This window comes from Fundulus heteroclitus, unplaced genomic scaffold, assembly GCF_011125445.2.
Source record: "Fundulus heteroclitus isolate FHET01 unplaced genomic scaffold, MU-UCD_Fhet_4.1 scaffold_402, whole genome shotgun sequence".
In the NCBI taxonomy this organism is placed as follows: Eukaryota; Metazoa; Chordata; class Actinopteri; order Cyprinodontiformes; family Fundulidae; genus Fundulus; species Fundulus heteroclitus.
The window spans coordinates 65,461-87,280 of record NW_023396816.1 but is presented as its reverse complement, the minus strand read 5'-3'; positions in this window follow the sequence as shown (position 1 = coordinate 87,280).

Sequence of the window (21,820 nt, the reverse complement as noted above, 5' to 3'; positions counted from 1 at the left end):
TAAGGAAATGTGTTTAAATGACTCAAATCGTATAGTTCTACCAGCAGAAGTTCACTTAGAGTTACCTAGTGTGATCAGCACTCATGATCTGTCATCTTTTATGAGAGTTTGGCATTTGGCATCATCAAAAATGTACAATAAGGGCAAGTATACATTAGATCAGACAACTTTTGTGGCTCTGTATCTACATAATTCATTAAGGTATTTCTAAAATGCATGTTTTTCAAATTAATAAACTTAAATTATTAAACATACTTTTCATTAAGCCCCCACCTCTGCATGAAAAATTTTGCTTTTTTATTGGTCTGATGTAATATTCTAATCTTAAATGTTGTGTTTATATCTGCTGGAGGTTGAAAAAATATCATATTTAACTTAAATAAAGGTTTTAAAGTCAGTCTGTGTTAACCTATATATTGTGTTTAACTTAGTGAATTGAGTTAGTGAAAGAAGTTAACTTTCAATAATATTCTAATTTATTGAATATTACTGTATATATACATAAGAGGGAGAACAGGATTAAAAATTAAGACAGAAGTCAATGCAGGGGAGCTATGTGGAGTGGTGCGAAAAAGTGTTTGGCTCTTTCTTGATGTCTTATTTTTCTAATGTTTGGCACAGTTAAGTGTTTCAGAACATGAAACAAAATGAAATGTTAGTCAAAGACAACCCAAGTAAACATAAAATGCAGTTTTTAAATGAAAATTCTTATTGTTAAGGGGGAGAAAAATACAAACCTACATGGTCCTGTGTATAAAAGTGATTGCCCCTAAACCTAATAATTGCTTGGACCACCCTTAACAGCAACACCATGCTTTTGCAGCCATGCTTTTTGAGATAACTTGCAAGGAGTGGAGGGATTTTCATCATTCATCTCTGGTGAATTGTTGTAATGCAGCAACATTGGAGGGTTTTTCAGTTTGAACCGCCTTTTTAAAGTCCTGCCACAGCATATCAATAGGTTTCAGGTCAGGACTTTGAATGGGCCACTCTTAAGTCTTAATTTTGGTTTTGTTCCCCTATTCAGGGGTAGATTTACTGGTCTGTTCTGGATCATTGTCCTACTGAAGAACCTAAGGTTGTATTAGCTGGAAGTGATGAACAGATGGCCGGACATTCTCCTTCTGTCACAATCTCCAGGAATTTGACTATAGATAAGCGTTTTATGTTCCTGGGATTGTACATCTATAAATTTTATTCACCATTTATTCACCATTAATGTTGTATTAATGGTGAATAATGGGCGACTGTGGCTTGGTGGGTTGAGTAGTCGTCTGGCAATCTGAGGGTTGTGGGTTCGATTCCAGCTTCCCCCTGCCACATGTCGATGTGCCCCTGGGCAAGGCACTTAACCCCAAGTTGCCTACCGAGCTGCGTCTCGGTGTATAAATGTGTGTGCGTTAGTGAGAGCGACTGGGTGAATGTGGCTATAGTGTACAGCGCTTTGGGTGGTCAACATGACTGGAAAAGCGCTATATAAGTTCAGTCCATTTACCATTTACCATATTAGTTGGTTCAGTATTAGTTTGTATACTCTTACTGTTAGATGTGTTTCCTTGTCTGCATCCCATCAGCATTCCCTCTTCTCCTTGCGCATCTGTACTTCTTCTTTTTTAGAGTCCCTCTCGAATAGAATTAGGTATGTTTATTCTACATCTCTAGGACCACGTTCTTCTTTGTTTTCCTTCTTTGTGTTATTTAGTGAGATCTCCATTTCTTCCTAACTCTTCATAGTTATTCTGTAGTTCATGGATACAGCTACGTCTGTTACTTTCTCTTCAGTATCCGGTCTGTGTTGGCTCCTTCATGGCGTTCACCTGTTGCTTGTCCTGTTAATTACGTCCACCTACCTCTCTGTCATTACCTCCCCTATTTAAACTGCCAGTTCCTCCCCTTCTGTGTTAGATTCCCCACTGTGTATCACCTCCTGTTCTGCTGCCCTGCTTTTGGTTCCTTGCGTTTCATTTTCACACGTCCTCTGAGCTTTTTCTTAAAACTGTTTATCGTTATGTCGGCCCCGGGCTCTTGTTCACCATCCGGTCTAGCATCAGCCTTACAAATCATGACACCTTCAGAATTTTTTAGTAGACTGCTGACTTCATGGTTATATGAAGTTATATATATTATATATATTATCACGGCAAGTCTTCCAGGTCCTGCAGCAGCAAAACAGCCCGGCCATCGCACTACCACCACCACCTTTTACTGTTATTATATTCCTATTCAGAAATGAGGTGTTACTTTTATGCCAGATGTAATGGGAGACAGACCTTCCGAATAGTTCATAGTCATTCCACAGAATGTTTTCCCAAAAGTCTTAGGGATCACCAAGATGTGTTTTGGAAAAACTGAGACGAGCCTTAATGTTCTTTTTTCTCAGCAGTGGTTTTCGTCTTGGACCTCTCCCATGTGGGCCATTTTTGTCCAGTCTCTTACTTATGGTGGAAGCATGAACTCTGATGATCGGATTAAAATGTATTCGGATTAAGTAATCGGATTGTACCATTTATATGTGTACACAATCATTTAATCCGATAATAATGTGCGTGTATATGCACCTGGCTTTATTCAGCATAAAACCACTCTGACATGCGCAGCTATCAAATTCCCCCAAAGAAAAACCACAGAAGAAGAAGTACTTCCATCTTTGCTAAACTACAAAAATAGTAAACAAAGCAGTGTTATACAAGTTTGGTTGTTCTCTCTGCCCAGACTGGACTTTTTTACGATGTTCTACTTATGATTGAAATGTTAGTGGGTAAGCAACAATGTTGAGCTCTTTTTTTTTTTTTTTGAACAGAAAGCTACCGGACGGCCCGACAGTTTTGCTTCCCAATATGTTTCCAACACACCGATGCGGAAATTTGTCATGTTTACGTCGGATTTTTCACATTTGGAATAACTTGTGCCTGACAAGGCACAATTGATCAGATTATAAATCAGCATAAACCACCCCTCTCATTTGGAATACAGTTTCATCATATTCCGATTGTCTTTTTTACATAACGCTTTTTTATTCCGACCGGCCGTTTATTCTGATTACTTTTGCTTATGTGAACGTAGCTACTACGGTTCGCTGGAGCCCCAAAGCTTTAGAAATGGCTTTGTAACCCTTTCAAGGCAGATATATCTCAATTACTTTCTTTCTCATTTGTTTCTGAATTTCTTTGGATCTTGGCAGGATGTATATTTAAGGGATTTCCTGATTAAGCCATTAGTGAGTTTTAACTCTGGCTCTATCATTGTAAATGATGTACTTTGTTAAAACTGCTTGCTGCAAGTAAAAACATCATTGTTGAATCTCACCAAGGTGAGTGTCTGTCATTTGTCTTTTTAATAACGTGAATATTAGAATTTTACCGACAAATAATACAAATACATACAAAGGGTAAAAAATTAAGACACAGATGCCAACTCATTCTGGGTTAAAGCCAAGTTTTTAAACAAGTTTTAAAAGCATTAAGAGATTAAGCCTTATTGGATGCAAAGTACATATCTATAAAACCTGAATCTCTGTTGATGTAAAGTATTGCACTGATCAGTTTTCCACTGCCTACTTTCAACTTGTTCAACTGTCAGCTCATTGCACTGTGATGTTCAGCTTCCATTTTTCTTGAAAGTCTGACTTGTTGATTTCAGTTTAAACTGATTTAGCTTTCTTTTTCAAGGAATATAACACTTTCAAACTCAGCTGTGTAAAGTCAGCAATTACATCCAACAAACTATGACCACAGAAGAAAAATATGTGCGGCAGTCTCCTGTTGGAAACAACAGTCTTCATGAATATTAAACATCCAGTGGTGCACGGTTTCTGCACAATATCAACACATTTGGAAAAGTTGGGAATTTAATTAGAGCATTCTCCAAGTCTGGGCAAGTGTGAAAAAAGTGTATTAATTTTGAAAAAAAAAATTTGCATTTCGAGGCTAAATCCCTGTGCCTAAATTTGGTATCATTACTTCTGTAGCTACTCTCTTCCCTGTCTTCCTTCCTTTTGTCCTTGCTTCTTTCTCTGCTCTCTTGCTTCCTTCCTTTAATTGTTTCTTCCGTTTGTTCATCCTTGTGTCTTTCTTCCCTTACCTTCTTTATCAATTGTGCCATGTCTTCCTTCCATCCGTCCTTGCCCCTTCCTTCCTCTTTAAGTAACTACGAAAGGAAGGAAGGTAAGTCGCTCTTAAGATTACAAACTTAGACCATCTTGCATCTCGATGTTACCGAAAATCTTTCTACCCACCTCTCATTCGTTCTCCTGTGCAATATCCTGCCTCAGCAACTTTTTTGTCAGCAACTTTTGGAAGAGTTGTTCTGTTGCAGATAAAGAGGACGGGAGAAAAAAAAAGAACCCAATTCTCTTCGGCAGTGAGTCAGAACCAAACTTCTTTTTCATTCTGCTGCACTATTTCTGACTCCATCTCTCTGCCGAGGTACAATGAAAGGTGACTCATATATGATTCACAGAGGCAGTGATCGCGGTTTTTGCTGGCGTTCAGCGCACTGCTCATCTCAGAACGTAAATAGCATTGGAAAGCGTCATGGGGAAAAAAATAAAAACACACTTTTGTTGCTGAGGGTGTTGCACTCCTGTTTGATGTAGCTTGTTAAAGTTTCCCGCGGTGAAACTATGAAAAAAAAACGAAAACCATCAAGGCACGCTCTTCAAATCGGAATTATAAATCTGCCATTGTTCTTTTTTTTTATCATCTTTAGATTTAATACATATTTCAGCTGTCCTACATTTCACAACATTAAAGGGAGTTGAAAGAAATACACTGGAGGTTAAACTGCTGCGACGCATCCTCAACAGACAAATACTGCAACAAAAACATGTTCACCATGGGATAAATATCTCATCTTCATTTCTAACAAGCTGAATCTGTATTTGGTACGTGATTGTTTGAACGCTGGAGGTTTGAGTCAATACAAGTCAAGAAAGCCATTATCAAGCTATAAAACTGAAAACTGTTTAGTTATTTGTCCTTTTTGTGTTGCTTGCCTCTTTTGTCTCTCAATATTTTGTTGTCATCAAATCTGAATACACTTGGTGATCACATGTTGATTGAAAAAAGCTGGGGGGAGGCACGTCTTGCTATAGTTGTGTAGTATGGTATAGTCTTGACATACAACCAACACTGTGTGGTCATTTTGCGTAGTGAGAACAGTTAGCCATTTCCTCCCGATGCAATGCGTGCGTGCGTGTGTGCGTGCGTGCGTGCGTGCGTGTGCTGGGCAGGTCCTGCTGAGCCCTGATGTTTTTCACCTTCAGAAACACTCAATTATTCAGCAGCATATTGTTCGGCTCCAGTGAAGCAGCTGTCATTGACCACTGAAAGTGCATGAATGTGTTATGTGTGGGTTTCCTGCTGTCACCGGGTATAAAAAAACAAGCTTCGGTTTGTGTGACTTGAGTAAAGTTTAACTTTACAGAGGGAAAATAAAGTTTGACAGGCTTTTAACAAATAGCACAGCCTTTATTCTCAGAATAAAAGGTATCCATTCTAAGAATTGCTGTCTTAATGCCAATGCCTTAAGGCCCTCAGGGGACTGTTCTCCATGCAGGGGGCCACAGTATGAAACCCTGCTAGCATAGCGCAATTAGCTTCCCAGATAACATTAGTGCTGCCATTGAGTCAACACAACTATGGTTCGCTTTAAACTTAATGCTTGCTTTCGTTTCACTCTGCCATCGTTCGATAATGCTATGAGTGTTGTTACCGCATAAATATGGACCATCAATGTCGATTTAATTGTTTTGCATAACCTTCGGATTAACCCATCAAACGACCAACCGCTACAGCGGCCCCTAGCTCTCCGGATGAATAATTGCATGAATAAAATCAAGTGTCTAAAGGCGTTGATTATAACTGAGCAAATTCACATTTTTTCTAATGTTTTGTTTAGGATTTGCATTGTGAATGGCTTGAAACACAAACCAAATGTTGTTCTGACTTAGTTGATTTGATCTCATTCCATATACTTTAAGATGAACTTTGATTCTTTAACTTAGATCTGCACTGAACCAGAATTCACTGAGTCATTCTGATGATGGTTTTCAACCATAGTTACATAGCTTTTTTATCTTAATTTTGCTTCGTAGTTTTAGCTAAGCTTCACTGACCTAGTAGAGAGAATTTGTTGATTCAAATATGTTATAGTGTTATTTCAGATAAATAGCATTCTATAGTGGTGTTCTCTGGATGTTCATTTTATTTCAATTAATAAATACGTGAATTTGAAGAGAAGTTGTTACTCCTTTATTCCATATGTTTGCAGAGTTTGTTGTTAAACAGAGCTTGGATTGCCCTTTCAACTATTGTCCTGATATCAGCTGTTTGGGCTGATATTCACCAGACAATACCTATCAGACCGAGAGTTATCTATTAAACAATGAATAACTTAAAACAGTGCGTAATGGCACTGCATTTTCAATAAGCTTTCTTCATCTTCCTTATCTTGTGTTACCATCAGCTGGAAGCTAAAAAGGCTCTCTAAAGTCCGAAGGCGCTATTTAGTTCACTTGATCGTCTGATGCAGAAGCTGAAGTGAAACCCAGCATCATTCCCGATGAATATTTACTCGTGCTGGAACGGTTCAGTACTTATGCAACCAGCTCGGTGAATCTTCCCCAGCCACAGAAACTGACAGTTTCTCTTCCAAACAGGTTAAGTAGCTACATAAGTAGCCATCTACTTTCTTCAAACACGCAACTTATTGGCCGACACGCATAACAATAGCCTGCACAAAGCCACACAAAGGCAGTATACAAAGGAGCCGCGGCTTTCCCCATGCAGACATGCAGGGGAATTTTAAGCTGAAACCATGCCGAGTTTAAACACAAAGTTTACTGTTTTATTTAGATTAACTGTAATCTAAAGCATCAAGGGTTTTTATTCATAACATCAACTAGCATAGTTTGCAATAAAACAAAAATCTTTTTTTTCTCTGCTTTCTTCATTTGTGCCCTGCCGACTTGTTCCTATTTTTGCTGTGGTGGGTCACATATATATGAGAAATGCTCAACAGTGGTTGTGAGATGTCGAAGTATCACCCCCTGCCCCCAGAGTGCCGAGGCAGATACTGGGGAAACCACCACAACCTGAGATGCCCAAAAGGGCCCCCAGAGCAAAGGAACCCTAGAGGGACCAACACAGGGACAGATGCCTCCCCGCCCCAGGGGAGAGCAGAGAAGAGCCCTAGGAAACCCCCCAGCAGCCACAGTGCCGGAGCCCCCGGGAGCTGCAGCGACAAGCCCGCGGACTGCACCTGTAGACAGCCGTGCTAGATCAGATCCAACCATGGGCCCAGAGATCCGAGACTCAGGGGCACCCCGCTCCCCAGTGGGGCCCCAAAAGTGCCATGGAGCCCAGGCTCCATGAAGCAGCCACCAGGAGTAAGTCAGCACACACCTGAGCACACAGCCTCGGACGCACCAGCAGGTCAGGGCGCTAGTCACCGGACGGGAGCCGAACAGGGGGATGGGCTCCACATCTAGTGTAGATTTGAAATGCCCCATGAGAGGGGACAGTCCAAAATCCAACCTGACAAAAAGACAATCGCAAATCAGATACACAGTCATGTTCCTACATTACCACCCTAGTGTCCCCACATGAAATTGCCCTAAACCACACACTCACCATACACATCCTATTCTCACAGGTCCAGGTTCTGGCATGAACTCCGGATGGCAATTGCATGAAAAAGACCCCAAGCCTCTGCTCTGCCTTCCCAAAAGTTGCGTTGTTGCATGAATAAACTGCAGTCTACAGTAAAGTGTAGTAGACTAAAGTGTAGTCAAGCACTTAAGAATTTCATCTGTAAAAGTCAGTTCTGGCCTCTCAACTAAATCCTTTTTCTTTACTGTTTGCTCAGATCATCAATTCTTAATATGCAAAATAAACATCAGCAACATCTATGTTAACTTATGCAACAAACTGCTAGAAATATTCTTGTTTTTAAGCATTCATTAAATGTTATTGTCAGTTTAGAGGGACAGCTTGAGGTAACACCATCAACATAATGCAAGCCAAACAACACCTAAGCCTATTCTTGTGTTTTTGGCTTTTTTAAAGTCTGCTCTGAGCTCTTAAAATGTCTTACCTCTTGTTTGAGAGGAATCAGTGATATCAGAAGAAACTGCCACAGTTTGGAAGGAATTTGGTATAAAATGTGTTATGAGGGTTTTCAAGAGTACAACAACCTAAAAGGAAGCATACTATACAAAAAGGAGAAAAACTGTTTGTTTTAAGATTGCGAGTAATGAAATCTGTACATCATCTTTTCTGTCTTCTTTATTTCTCATAGTTATAAGAGGCAAAATTCAGGACTTCTTTGAAGTTTAAAGCATTTAAAAAGCTTCTACTTGTATTGATATTCAGAACTCGTTATTGCCAAACTCTCTGCAGTTAAACATAATTACCTGCAGAGTTTTTACTTGGGTGGGATGGAAGACTTCTGCCACAGGGTGTTTTTTGCTAATCATGCGCAACCAGGGGGCATCTTGCTCCTGCGTTGACCAGCAACTCCAATAAATATCTACCAGCAGGGGTTTGGAGTTATTTTGGTCAAATCAAGGATTATGTCACTAATTTTTAATAAAAGTCAACTGGCCCAAATGGGTATTAGAACCACTCATAATAGAAATGGGATACAATATGAAATTTCCATAGACAAACATATAATTAAAATACATAGACATGTCATGATATGTACATCGCTGCATATAAATGATATAAAGGATTTTTTCACAAGGATTTTATTCTGAACAACACCATTTCACACAGAATTACTGTATTCGTTACAGTACACAGCTTTTCTGCATTTTAAATGTTGAATGCTATTTTACACATTTAACTGTGTGGTTTTAAAATTGCACACAAGCAACATAACTTTGGTATTGTTTATAAAAGGTGAAGATAAGTGAAGACTTTAGTGATGAACAATGACTACATGCTTTACATTTTGTACTAAATGGTGGAGGTCACCCAGGAGTATTGAATAATGAATGAGTGTTTAATAGTTAGGTGTTTTTATGGCAATGTGGATCTTAAGGATCAATTTAAGAAGCACTTTTGATCAAGTTTCTAATTTTGTGTCATGCACTGTGGGGCCAGTGGTCTTCGTCTTGACTCAGTCTCACCCTTCCTCGGTCTTGGTGTCAGTCCCTTGGTCTTGTCTTGACCTCGATACGCACAAACAACGCTGCTTTTCAGATCAACTGGGAAAATACACAACTTTAAGGATTTTTTTTTTTAAATTGCAAGCTACAAATGTTGTAATCTTATTCATTCATAAAATTGTCATATTTAAGTGTTATATTTGGTTTTGCAGCTCTGTATGTTACAGTTTAATAGGATAGGATAATGGTTTTATTTACTTTTTGAATATTCATATTGGGTTTTACCAGTCTCAGACTGGGTAAATTCTCTGCTTTGTCAAATTGTACCCCCATCTCAAAGCAAAGCATTGCCATTTCAAACCTTCTGTCATACATATAGGTACACCATACCTGATCATGTACTCAACCATTACATGTTTGTTTGTCTTTCTATGTTGAGTAGGTGCTGCAAAGCAGTTAAGACAGATAAAAAGTTATCACTAGATATTTCAAAATGGCATACGTCCAGAGATATCTGTAGTTTTGCACATTGTTGCATGATATTTAGCCTTTCAATGTGTTTTAGATCAATTTCCTGCAGCCATGTGCCGCTAAACTGCTTTCATTGCTTCATGTATTATGTAAGGCGCTTGTCTCGAACTTAATTGCTGAAAGACAACGTCGCAATTTGCCTTGACTTCACGTATTCCAGCATCAGGTTACACAATGTGTGTGTGTGCTGCTTCAGTCTTTTGTACTGCTTCCCACACCCCAGTATCAGATGAACACGTGTGTACATGATACATGTGTGTGTTTTATTCTGTTGACCCTTGTTGCGTGCTACATTTTGAAGGCACGACGTCATGTTGACTGGGGGCGATAACATGCAATGTGAAACAAGACGTTGCTGTGACTCAACAGCTTCAGTTTCATAGGATTGTTGCCCCTGATGTCACCAGTACTGATTATCATAACTAACAGTTACACTGTAGGGCAAGTAAGTAATCAGCCTCTAGTTCATTTTGTCAAAACAAAAGGGACAGTCTCTAATTTATTTGGTAGTTAATTCAAATAATTTCTTAATTTTTCTGGATTTTTAAAACAATACTTATTTATCTTATTTTATTTTTTGCTCTTTGTCTACTTGAAAATGACCCGCTGGTTTTCTCTCCTGGTTAAAACAGCTCAAATTTTACTGGGTGAACCCTTGAGTTAGTTTTCCTTTGTTAATCCTTTTGGAACATTTGCTTCTCTTCTTGCACTCACAGAAAGACCAGCATTGTTTCTCTACATACCTCACTAACTATGTCTGAATTATTAATATGTTAAACTGCTACTTTTCATAGCCACGTCTTTCAATTCGTTTTCACGTGCTGGCATTCTGTTCAGTTAGTTTATTGCTGATGAATAATTTACAACTAAAGCACAATACAGACCTGTAATATTAACAGACAATATGATACTAAGGAAATTGAGGGTTTGCCAGCCGAGAGTCAATTTTCAGCACTTCTTTGTGTGTTCTCTGATGAGCTCTGCATGTTCTTGATCAGCGGGTTTTTGCTGCACGGTGTCTCTCTGTGAAGTGCCGACTCAGCAGCCACCCAGCAAGACAAACATTCAGCTTCCTTCAAGCAGCCACTAACAAACTAATGAGGTCATTAAGAAGGACAGGGAGGATAAACGGCTTGAGGCTGACAGGGGGAAAGCAGTCACTGGGAAGATGCTGTTAATTTTTGTTGTACTCATCATTGATTCTGCAGTGAAACAGAATCTTGACAGTCTTGGTCTTACAAAATTCAGACATATGAGCAGCATTTTCTATTGCAATACCTAATCCTTTATATTTCATTCCAGTTCAAATGTAGTTATCTTGTTCACAAAAAAAAAAAAATCAATTTTCTCTTATGTGCTGCCATCTGATTTGGTTCAAATGAAAATCACACATGCTGGACAAAAAGTTTGAAACAAATATGCATGTCTGACAGTCCACCAGACTGTTGAATGTGGCATATAGGGAGTGAGTCATTCTGCAGTTCTGTTCAAACTGTAGTACTGTGAAATGTATCCAATATTTTGCATTCAATGTGAACAAGGAATGCAAAATGTTACACACCAAAATGGCAAAACATATTGATTAAAAGAACCCATGATGCATTGCAGTCTGTATCTCTGTTAGGGATTCATTTTGAGCTCCGTGTACTTGTATAAGATATATAATAAGTTAAATATAATAGTTCAATTACAACCTCTGCACAAATGTTTTCTGTTTCTGTGGATAACCTTTGTATGCACTGCTTTAAGTACTGATGGCTGTTTAGCTGATACCATTTTTGAGTTGGAAATACTAGACATAATTTAATTCGAGACCAACTTGTAAAGATCTGTAAGTGCTTGCCAAATCTAATTAAACTGAACACGTGTATGCTCTTGGTTTGCCAAAAAAAGTAAAAAAAAAACAAAAAACATAATTTCATTCTAATAATGCCTTCTAGAATTCAAAAATAGAAAAGAAATATGTGAAAAATAACAGCTATGTGTAGAAACAGATTAGCTGAGCACAGAAACGTGGAAAGCTAACGTACATATAAACCCAAAGTAACCCTGGCAGATTTATATGTAAACTTATTTTCCTTCAACCGAGGAGTTTGATTTTGATAAGAAATGGAACATGGATCTTTCCAAAGAAAATAAAACAATTATGAATTTTAAAAAGATGATTCACGTTTTTATTCAAACTGTATTGACAAATGACCTGTCTAAATGCATTTACTCCTATCTCAATAATCAATGGGGGGAAAAAAATCACCTTTAACTTTAAGATGTTTTGTCCTAAATCTTGAAGTCACCTGGAAAAGTATGAAAATTGAAGCTCAACACAATAACAGCTCATTTGAGGGAATGAAGCACAGGAGAGTCAGGTGATTTCTCTGTGGGACATGTCCATGCACGATGCCCATCTTTGTCTGTGCAGTCTCTTGAACATTTCATAAATATACTTCCACCTTGTTTAATAGAACCGCACTGACTCGTGCTTGTGCAAAACATTTCATTGGACTTGTGCTATGGGTTTTACATGAGACTGGTTCCGCTGGACCCCACTTTTGTTACTCACTTGTCAGGAGTTGGCGCACATCTTTGTCGTGCTTGCCGAAATCGTTGTGCATCGCGGTAGCGTAACTTTTCAATGAAAGTGCTGTCTTGGGCAATCTGTATTTAGCTTGCTAGTGTATAGTAGGTTGTATGATTTTGATTACATTTCCACTCTTTTGTTCTGGCTTGCAATCAAATTTAATATGATTGGTTGGTGTGTACGTGGCAAGGGGCATCCACATCTGTTGGTCATGCAGGTTTGACTGGGAGTTCCCCTGTTGTTTGTCGTCAGTCTGCCTCATACTGTACCCATGGATGAATGAACTTAGGTGAACCGTGAGCATCACGTTCTTTTTATGTTCAGGTCTGTTTGCTGCAATAAACGGCTGTCGAGCAAAACAGAAAAGAAGTGTGTGCATCTCCATTAAACTCAATGCAGAAGGCAGAACGCATCCACTACACTCGCAAACAGAGTTAGCGCACCATGCAGAAGATGCTGACTCAGAGCACTGAACCAACACTAACACGGTTCTAAAACATGATTCTAACATGGTTCTAAATGACTGCTGACAATAAAATGTAGCGCTACAAATTATTTTTTTACAGTCAACATCAGTATTTTTGATTAATCAATATAGCCTTATGTAGTACAAAAGCTATTCTTTTAGTGTTCTGGTGGATTTGTCAGTATTTGGGTGAATTTGATTTGATTGTCTTTCGAGCCGCATATTTAAGGCTATTCACAGTTAGCCCTTTTATACATTGCAAAGTTGCTATTGTCTCCCAGGTAAGAAAGTTAGTGCGGCCTTGTTCCTGGGATGAAACAAAAATATCAATAGACTACGAACTGTTCAAATATAAAGCAGGATTATTTGTAACTCATCAAATTGTTATGATAAATGCAACCTCCTGTTTTCACATGTATCTAGTGTGCTCTGGGGGGGAAAAAACGTCTATAATGGAACGTGTCTATATTCTAAGCTGCCTGGACGGACCTTTAAACAGAAATTTATGAGGAGTTGATCATTAACTGACATCACTTTGCCATGTCTTTAACTTAGCATTAGCATTTTACCCCTTCATTATGAGAAGATATTTAAACAGTGTTGAAGCCATTCTCCTTCCTCTATCATTTCTTCATTCTTTCTTAATCCTTCTATAATGAGAACAGATGGAGACCATCCGAGGAGGATGATTGGAGGTCAAAACATTGCTTCCGTGGTTACTGTCTCCCAGGTAACTGCCTCAGCACCTCTTCTTGTGTGTCCTTCTACCTATCCTCCTTGTCTTCTCCCCAAGTTTTATTTCTACTTTAATGGGTTTCATGCACAGTTTGTTGTCTCTTTTACTTTATTTGTGTGTGCCCGTGTTATCTGGTGTCAGGATTGAAAAAAAAAAGAAACAGCTTGGCGCTGTTCATGTTGGTCCTCCTTGTTTTATTTATGTGTCCCCTGTTGTTTTTATATTTTAATCCAATCCTTACCTGTACTGACATTCAGCTTTCCTCATTGCCAAAAATCCAGATTTTCCATTAAACTAACATTCTTATCAAAAAACATTATCAATGAAAATGAGCATAACATATTCAATATTGTATGACCAAGAAAAGAAAAACAAAATCCTCTCATTGCTTTGGTGTGACAATGCAACTTGATCCTCATTCTGTTTCTAAAATAAAATGAAAGTAACTTGAGTACAGCTGTTCAATTGTGAGAGCTCTCTCTTGTGGTTAAAAAAATGCTCAGAGCACCTGGAAGACTCCCAAGCTCAGCAAAATCAATTAAGAAAATGCAAACTATTGAGCTTGAAGGACGAGTAAATGGACTTAATAAAATATAGATTGCACAACTTTCTTATACCCATGAAATTCTGTTAGGGGTTAAGGGAAGGAATTACTTCCATTTCCAGGGGTCAATGATTAAGAATTGAAACAACCTGGAGATCCTAGACAGTCACATCATAGGTTAATAAAACATAATAAGGCTATACTTATTCTTTAATATGGAATCTTTGGAATCATGAATGTAGGGTTTTTTTTTACAACATGCTCTCTAAAATATACACACAAATTTGACCTTTTCATTAAAGCCAGGACGATATTACCCTTACCAGTCATTTTATGAATGGCCATTCACTGAAAAAGGTTAATCAAGCACAAAATTGTTCACCACCCAATCCTCTGGTGCATCTTCTATTTAAAAGCAAATTTGTTAGAATTCATACTGATCTGTGTCCTTCAAGTCTCATCAGGGGATTATTTTTTTTTAAATCTCTCATTACTTCAGCTAACAAGGTGGGTCCTACCATGAAAAAGCTGTTAATTGACTTCCTGACGTCAACATTGGAGGTACTAGCACTCAACTTTCATCTAATTGCATGCCACCGGTGTATAGTGGGGGTTTGACGTAAAACTAGATGTTGTTAAGATGTACTGATGAGGCTTTATAACAAAATATCCTATCTAAATCTTATAAGCACATATATAAAACACAAACAACATCACACCTCCCGTTTAATCCACACTGAGCATCCAGTCTCTAACAGACAGTTGGGCTTTACGTATCGTTTGCATTATTCCAGCTATTCAACATGACTATATCACATAAGGGGAGAAGTGTAATAAAGTAGTGTAAAGCAAACAAATGAGGCGTCCATCAAGCTCAACATGAGGAGAGATGAAACAGCAGGCGGCTATGGGAACAGGCTCATAAATCCAGAGTTGGGTACCATCTAATATGAAAGCTGCAATCCCATGCTCACAGGGTTTCACTTACACTAGGGGAAAAGGTATGGTGCTACATTAAGTGCACTTTAAGAAAAGGTTACAGCATTCAAAGCCTTTTAGTGTCTGCACATCCCAACAGACAAGCTGCACTGAGGATATAGTACGTTAGTTTTTCATTGCTTTCTTATTGTTTTCTTGTGCAGTCAGTGTAACTTTATCCTGTTCCAAATGAAGGGAGGGCTGCCCGGCCTGTGTTTCTGGTGACATTCAGCAGGTTGAGGTTTTATTAAAGGCATGTTTGCAGCCAGCAAGGGAAAGCCTGCCAATCTCTTGTCATTAGAATTCACTGGCAGCATATGATGGGGCCATATGGGCTATTAACAAACCCAACCTCTCGGTAGATGAAGGGAGGAAAGGGGGAAGGAGAGCCTGTGACCCAGCCATATGGACGAGAAAGATGTAAAACTGAAGAGAGCTGGAGGTAGGGATGGATAGATGGATTTGGCAAACTCCCATGAATAGTTAGTGCGTCCTGTTAGCATTAATTTTACATGCATCGATGCATAAATGAATGAGGAATTGGATGGATAAATGAAGGGCTGCAAAGGTATGAAAGGGAGATTTGAGGTGATGGAAAATTAGAGAAGAAGGAGTTGGGAGGAAGAAAGTCTTCAGGTGGTGCGATGCCCCCTGTTGGAGGCGGTTAATTAGCTCTCAACAGCTGATGGCGTTCCACACTCTGCTCCACAGGAAGCCTTCATGGTCACATAATATCCGACTGAAGAGACCAGACAGAAAAGGATTTTAAAACATGTTTAAAAGCTGATCATTTAAACTCCACTTCCACATATACATCAATATTTGGACAGTGCTGAATCTTTGTATTAGTGTCTTTGCCACTGTCACACCCAAATCTCCTCCATTCTGGAACAATAAAGGAACTTCTCATCGTATCTTCATAGAAATATATATAAGACAAATCCTGGGGTTAGCTAGAAGTTTCATCTTGATCATTGGCCAACCATAACAGCATTGTCTGCTTGATGTTTTTTGAAGATCACTCGAAAGCTACTGTCAAAAAAAAAAAAAAAAAATAGGTGATGACCAGAGGGTGACTCACCAGCTCTCAAGGACAAACTCTCTGCAAATAAATTATCATCCATGTTGCTAACCACACACTGTGCCAATTACAGGTTATTCTGACAACATGTGCTCCTTTACAGCCGGTTGTTAATTAAGTGTGACAGCAGTACGCTCACTTAAAGACAAGTGGAGTACAGTCTGGTGATGAAAACACATCTATTGTGACATTTTAAATCCTCAATAGCTGAAAATACAGGAGCAGTTGTGCACATCTAACCAGACGAACTGAAATTGTAGACAAACAAAGCATCTATCATGTAGCATGGTCACCTTGTCTACACATACACGTACAAAGACATGTGTATGTCTGTGTATATCTCTTTGTATGTGTCTGCATATACATATTACCTTTGTTTTTTGGCTTGTTTTATCTTATCTATATATCTCTTCTTCTTTCTTAATTTTGTTCTATATTTCTTAATTATTTTACAAGAGCTGACAAATGGATTTCTCCATTGTGAAATTCATAAAGACCTATTTTATCTTATGATCTATCAGCTGAACTTACTCTAAGAACCTCCAAAGCTGTTCAAATGTGTGTCTTTATGTCGGAGCATTACAACAATAGCTGCAGAAAGATTTAAAGAAAATCTTCTGTTTTTTTTAACTGTGAAGAGTATTTTTCTACAATCCCATGCTTCATGGGATTTTATTTTTTTTTTATTGAACTTCAGGGCCAGGTTCTACAATCCTACAATAAAAAGGGTGGATTTTCCAAATACATTAAATTAAAGATTGTGCAAATGCTTAGCATCTTTATCAGAGCCCATAAATGTGGAGGGCAATGTACACTAAAGACAATGTCGGGCTATAGTCTAATATGGGCAGTGTCCCTTGTGTTAGATATGGATGATTAACTAAACGATGAAGTTTAAAATTCAATAAAATAGTGTTTTACTACATATGTTTAAAAGAGTGACTGATGTTGCAACCTTAGTATGTAATAAGGTTAGAGGATAGACTCTGAAATGTGGGCAACAACCACAGAGACAATGAATCAGTTAAGAAAGTTTTTTGAAGGAAACGTTGACGATCTGGGGAATTCGGGCAGACCGGGTCGTCCCTGTTCTGCAGAGAACGAGGAGACTGGTGAGAACAAGTGGGGCGAGAGCTGGAGCAAAATGGGGAGAGGAGAAGCTGACTTGTGGAGAGTGATCGTGGTTAGCTCCAGGGCAGGTGGCCCTCACGGTAACTGAGTTTGGCAGGTTGGTGTCGGTCCTGAATAGAGTCTCTCACTTTCTCTCTGTTTATGAAGGACAAAGTCCAGAAGGCAGTGAAGGGGTGGACAGGCAGGTGCCGCTCAGGCGGGGGAGCGAAATCACACCAGGCATCCAGGGTAATTTCCTTAGTCAGAGAATGGTCCGGTTTACAGCGTGGAAGACACTTGGGTCAGGACCAGGATAACCAGGAGGAAGGAAAATAAACACACAAAGGTGAGTGAAGATTTGACTCAGAACAAACTAGAGGAATTAAGCTAGGAATTCGGTCAAGTACCACGCTGGAAGTGATAAAGAACTGACTCCTAGTTCCTAGTTGCTCCTTATGAAGGTACACCTGCCCGTCACACCCTGCAGAGAAGAGGAGAGAAAAGCCCAGACTAACACAACCTGCACACAGAACCGCGAGTATGACATGGTAGGCTTGTGATGACCACTGACTTTGAAGTTTATCTTAAAAACCAAGGTGACATGTTAAGGGAGTGGACCTAGAACTTTTGTGGAGGGTAGCCAGTGTCTGAAAGGAAAGGAGTTGGTGAAGATGGTAGTGGAATGGGCGACATCAGAAGGCTGCCCTACATTAATAGTTAACTTTAATAAGGTAATGTACTTTTCAAAATGATTAGTCTTTCATAATGATTCAGCTGCTAAGCAGCAAGAAGAGGAAGGGTCCTATTACGTCATGTATGAACGTTCAATACAACCTGCAAAAACACAATGGTAGAGTTCACCGTCGAGAACGCCCCTGTCAGTTGGGAGCAGTGTTGTAGTCAAGTCACTATGCCTTGAGTCCGAGTCCATGTTCGAGTCTCCAGTGTTCAAGTCCGAGTCAATTCCAAGTCATTAAAAAAAAATCTGAGTCGAGTCCGAGTCAAGTCCATTGCTCATCCGAGTCAAGTCCGAGTCGAGTCACTATTGATTCAAGTTCGTTGTAGGAACATGCCGTGACGTGTGATGTATGACATGAAGCAGTAACATTCCATTGCACTCATAATGGCGTTCCGCGAGTGACCTATTTTTAGAACGTGACGTCATATCACGTACAGGGCAAATATGCGTTTTCCTCCACTCTTTCGCTGTAGTTACCCTTGGTTTTACTCGGTAAAACAACTGCTTTTTCCAAGTCTAAGACGTCTCCTAACCATGGTTTTTAAACATTGTTGTTATGGAACGTGCAACAGCGACTCGAGGTACGCTGATAGGCCGCATATGAAGGATGTTAAAGCCGCAAGCGGCGTCGATCGGCCCTCGCAGCCAAGCGCGCTCCGGCCTATTGGCCACCGCCGCAGTGCCGGCCGGCCGGCGGGGTTCGCGCACCGCCGTGGTGCCGGCCGGCGGGGTTCGCGCACCGCCGTGGTGCCGGCCGGCGGGGTTCGCTCACCGCCGCGGCTCCGGCCCATGACTCACAAAAAAGCTGGTGCAGACCGGTCGATGCAGCGAGGAGATACAGCCGTTGGATAATGATAATGCATTTGGCCACCGGACCGGACTAAATTGTTCGGCGGGCCGGACGGTGACTACAAACAGAAAAAAAAACATTGACTTACCTTTCTATCAACTCGGCCCGTTTTCCAGTCTTTCTAAGCCCTCGACACTCAAGCCATCGTTTGAGCTGAACGTTGGTATGTTGTTCCACAGTTCTACCAGTAAAATGGGCGCCTGGACATCCTCTTGTGAAAGTTTAACAGCTAAAAAGTCGGTCATATCGTTGTATCTGTTGCATGTGTAATGGCTGGTTGCTACGTGCGCTCTCACACTGTTTGCCCTACCTTAGCGGCAAAGGGCGTTGCTCATGAGATGGTGACGTCACGTGCACGGTACGCCATTTAGATATTAAAATCATACACCAAATAATATTCTAATGACATATTAAAATTATAGCCTAATGGCATAAGAAAAAGTCGAGTCTTTTTCTCAATTTCCGAGTCAGAATGATCTGAATGTAGGAGTCCGAGTCCAAGTTCGAGTCATCAGTGCTTAAGTCCAAGTCAAGTCACGAGTCTCTAAATTTAGCTAATGACTCGGACTCGAGTTCGAGTCTCGGACTCGAGTATTACAACACTGGTTGGGAGTTTTGTTGTTGAGAATGAATCGATCTGACAGTTTATGGATGTTTCTGGTTGATGTTTGGGAGAAAGATTCTAATCCTCTGATGGGACTCAATGGGTAGAGTAGTTGTCTTGCAATCAGAAGGTTGTGGGTCAGATTCCAGCTTCTCCCTGTGAACATGTTGATATATCCCTGGGCAAGGCACTTAACCCCAAGTTGCTTTCACCAATCTGCGTATTGGTCTATGAATGCGAGTGTGACTGGGTGAATGTGGCTATAGTGTAGAGTGCTTTGAGTGATCTAACTGACTGGAAAAGCGCCATATAAGTTTGGTCCTTTAGGTTATTGACATTTTAAAAATGTTCTATAAAGTTCAGCTGAGCAGTGAGAAACTTGTTGCAAACTGAACATTGACTGTGGTTTCTAATACAGATTTTCATGAATATACTTAGGGTAAGGGTTAGGCCATGCCTCTCGTCTTGTGAGGTCAGATATTTCCCAACAATAACATCTTTCAAAGATGACAGATTATGACTAACACCAGATCACCTGACTAAGAATACTGAAAAGTTCTGATTTCAGGTGGCATCTGATCGGATGTGGAGGAGAGATGTTACAACAACTTGAATGATGAGTGTGATAGGGCTGGACAATATATTGATATGCAGGAAATAAAATTTATGCAGATGATATATTAAACTGACTGTTGGGCAAATATCAATACAAATGACCATAAAAATCTTTACACTTGACAAAATCAATTCCCTCCCACCCAATATACAAAACTCAAACCAAGCAATGAGTGTTCAGCATTAAAACTGTTGCATTAGTAGTTGAAGAACTTATTTGTGAGGGAAAAATGTTGTGGATCAAAAAGCAAAAGGGAATAAACAACTATGACCTTTTCAGGCTAAGTCATCCTGAAAAAGAGCGATGTCAGCTCATTGCCATCAAAACTGCATGTGTCTTGTGTTGGCTAGAGTTTGTCTAATAATCCCATAAGAAGAGAAAGAAACTTAGAACGTTCAGAAGACTGTTGGAGGCTGTCCAAAAGAAGCTGACAAGTAAAAGAGACATCGGGTCACCAAACAAGCAAACGAGGAGCAGAGTTGATTTGTTGCTATCTTCCCATTCAAATATTGCTAAAATAAATTTTTTACCAAAAAATGAATAAATAAATAAATAAAACACGGTCTCTGTATTCTCTAATGTCAAATGTAAAGTCTGTTTTGAAGAGTCAATCTTCAAAGCACAGCGCTGGTCTGGTGTATTGGTGCTCAGCTCATAGATATGCTCTCATATTCTGTTTAAGGTTTTTTTCTCTGATTTTGGGGTAATCATTTTGTGCTGTGATCCATTATCAGTAGTCACACTCTGTGCAGTTAGAATATTGGTTACAGGGACGGGTATTTTTCCTAAAATATTAGGATATTAGGTTTTGGTCTCATAACACAAGCCTATTTACAGACGTGAATCTAAGAAGCATAGAAGGACACGTGAGGTGCATGTCTCAGAGGTAAGTAACAAAGTTCATAAGATGAGGCTTGATTGTATAATTACGGGCATTCATTAAGCGGGAAATGATCGTCTAATGGGCCCTCAAGTCCCTGGCAACCTCATCAGCAGATTTCAGGCAGGTGTTAATACTCCCACATGCATGGCCATACTCACTGTTGGAAACCTGCGGCTAAATAAAGGTAAACAGACACACACACACAGGCACACACAGCAGAACCATGAGACATATTAATGCAAAACTCCTGCCTGTTGGTCAGCATACGACTTCAGAGTCCTGCCGGACACCTCCTATCCAGCAGTCCTGTAATCCTCCTCAGGGTGGAACTCACTTAGTGAGAGGCTGTTGGGGAAATATTAACAGTTTTTCTGCAGCTGGATGAGTCAAAGCGTGCAAAAAAAGCACGCAAAAAAAAAAAAAAAGGTTTGAGGTGTCGGGCCTAGTTGGAGCCTGTCACCTCGCCTGTCAGCATCTCCAGCTTTGTGCAGGGACACCACTGAACTATCCAGCCACATTTTCTGATTAGGAAAAATCATGATTGGCTTTCTGGAAAGGATGGCATCCGTACAGAACTACACATAGGAGAAGACAATGTTATATATCCCTCCACATCTATGTCCTCTCTATGCCTCAGTCCATCTGATCAAAACAGTCCTGTAATGCCGAAGAAGCCTCATCAGTCCAAATCTGTACTGCTGGTTGTGTCCTGCAGATCAGCTGCACAAAGATGTGGTCTCCTATCCCGTCTGGAGCTGCAACTGCCTTGCATGCTCCTGGAATGTCACAATAAATCTGGTAAATGTACTACTGTCTCTTGTTGGGAAGGTTGTGGATTTGGGAAACACTGCTTTAGATCCACATGGTTCAAGTCACCAGCCCCAATGACAGCAGCCTCTGGGCTCATATTTCTCCAGCTGAACAAGCAGTACTGCTCCTCCAGTGCTTATTTAGTATTGCTGTGGAAAGTTGTACTGATGTATGTAACTCTG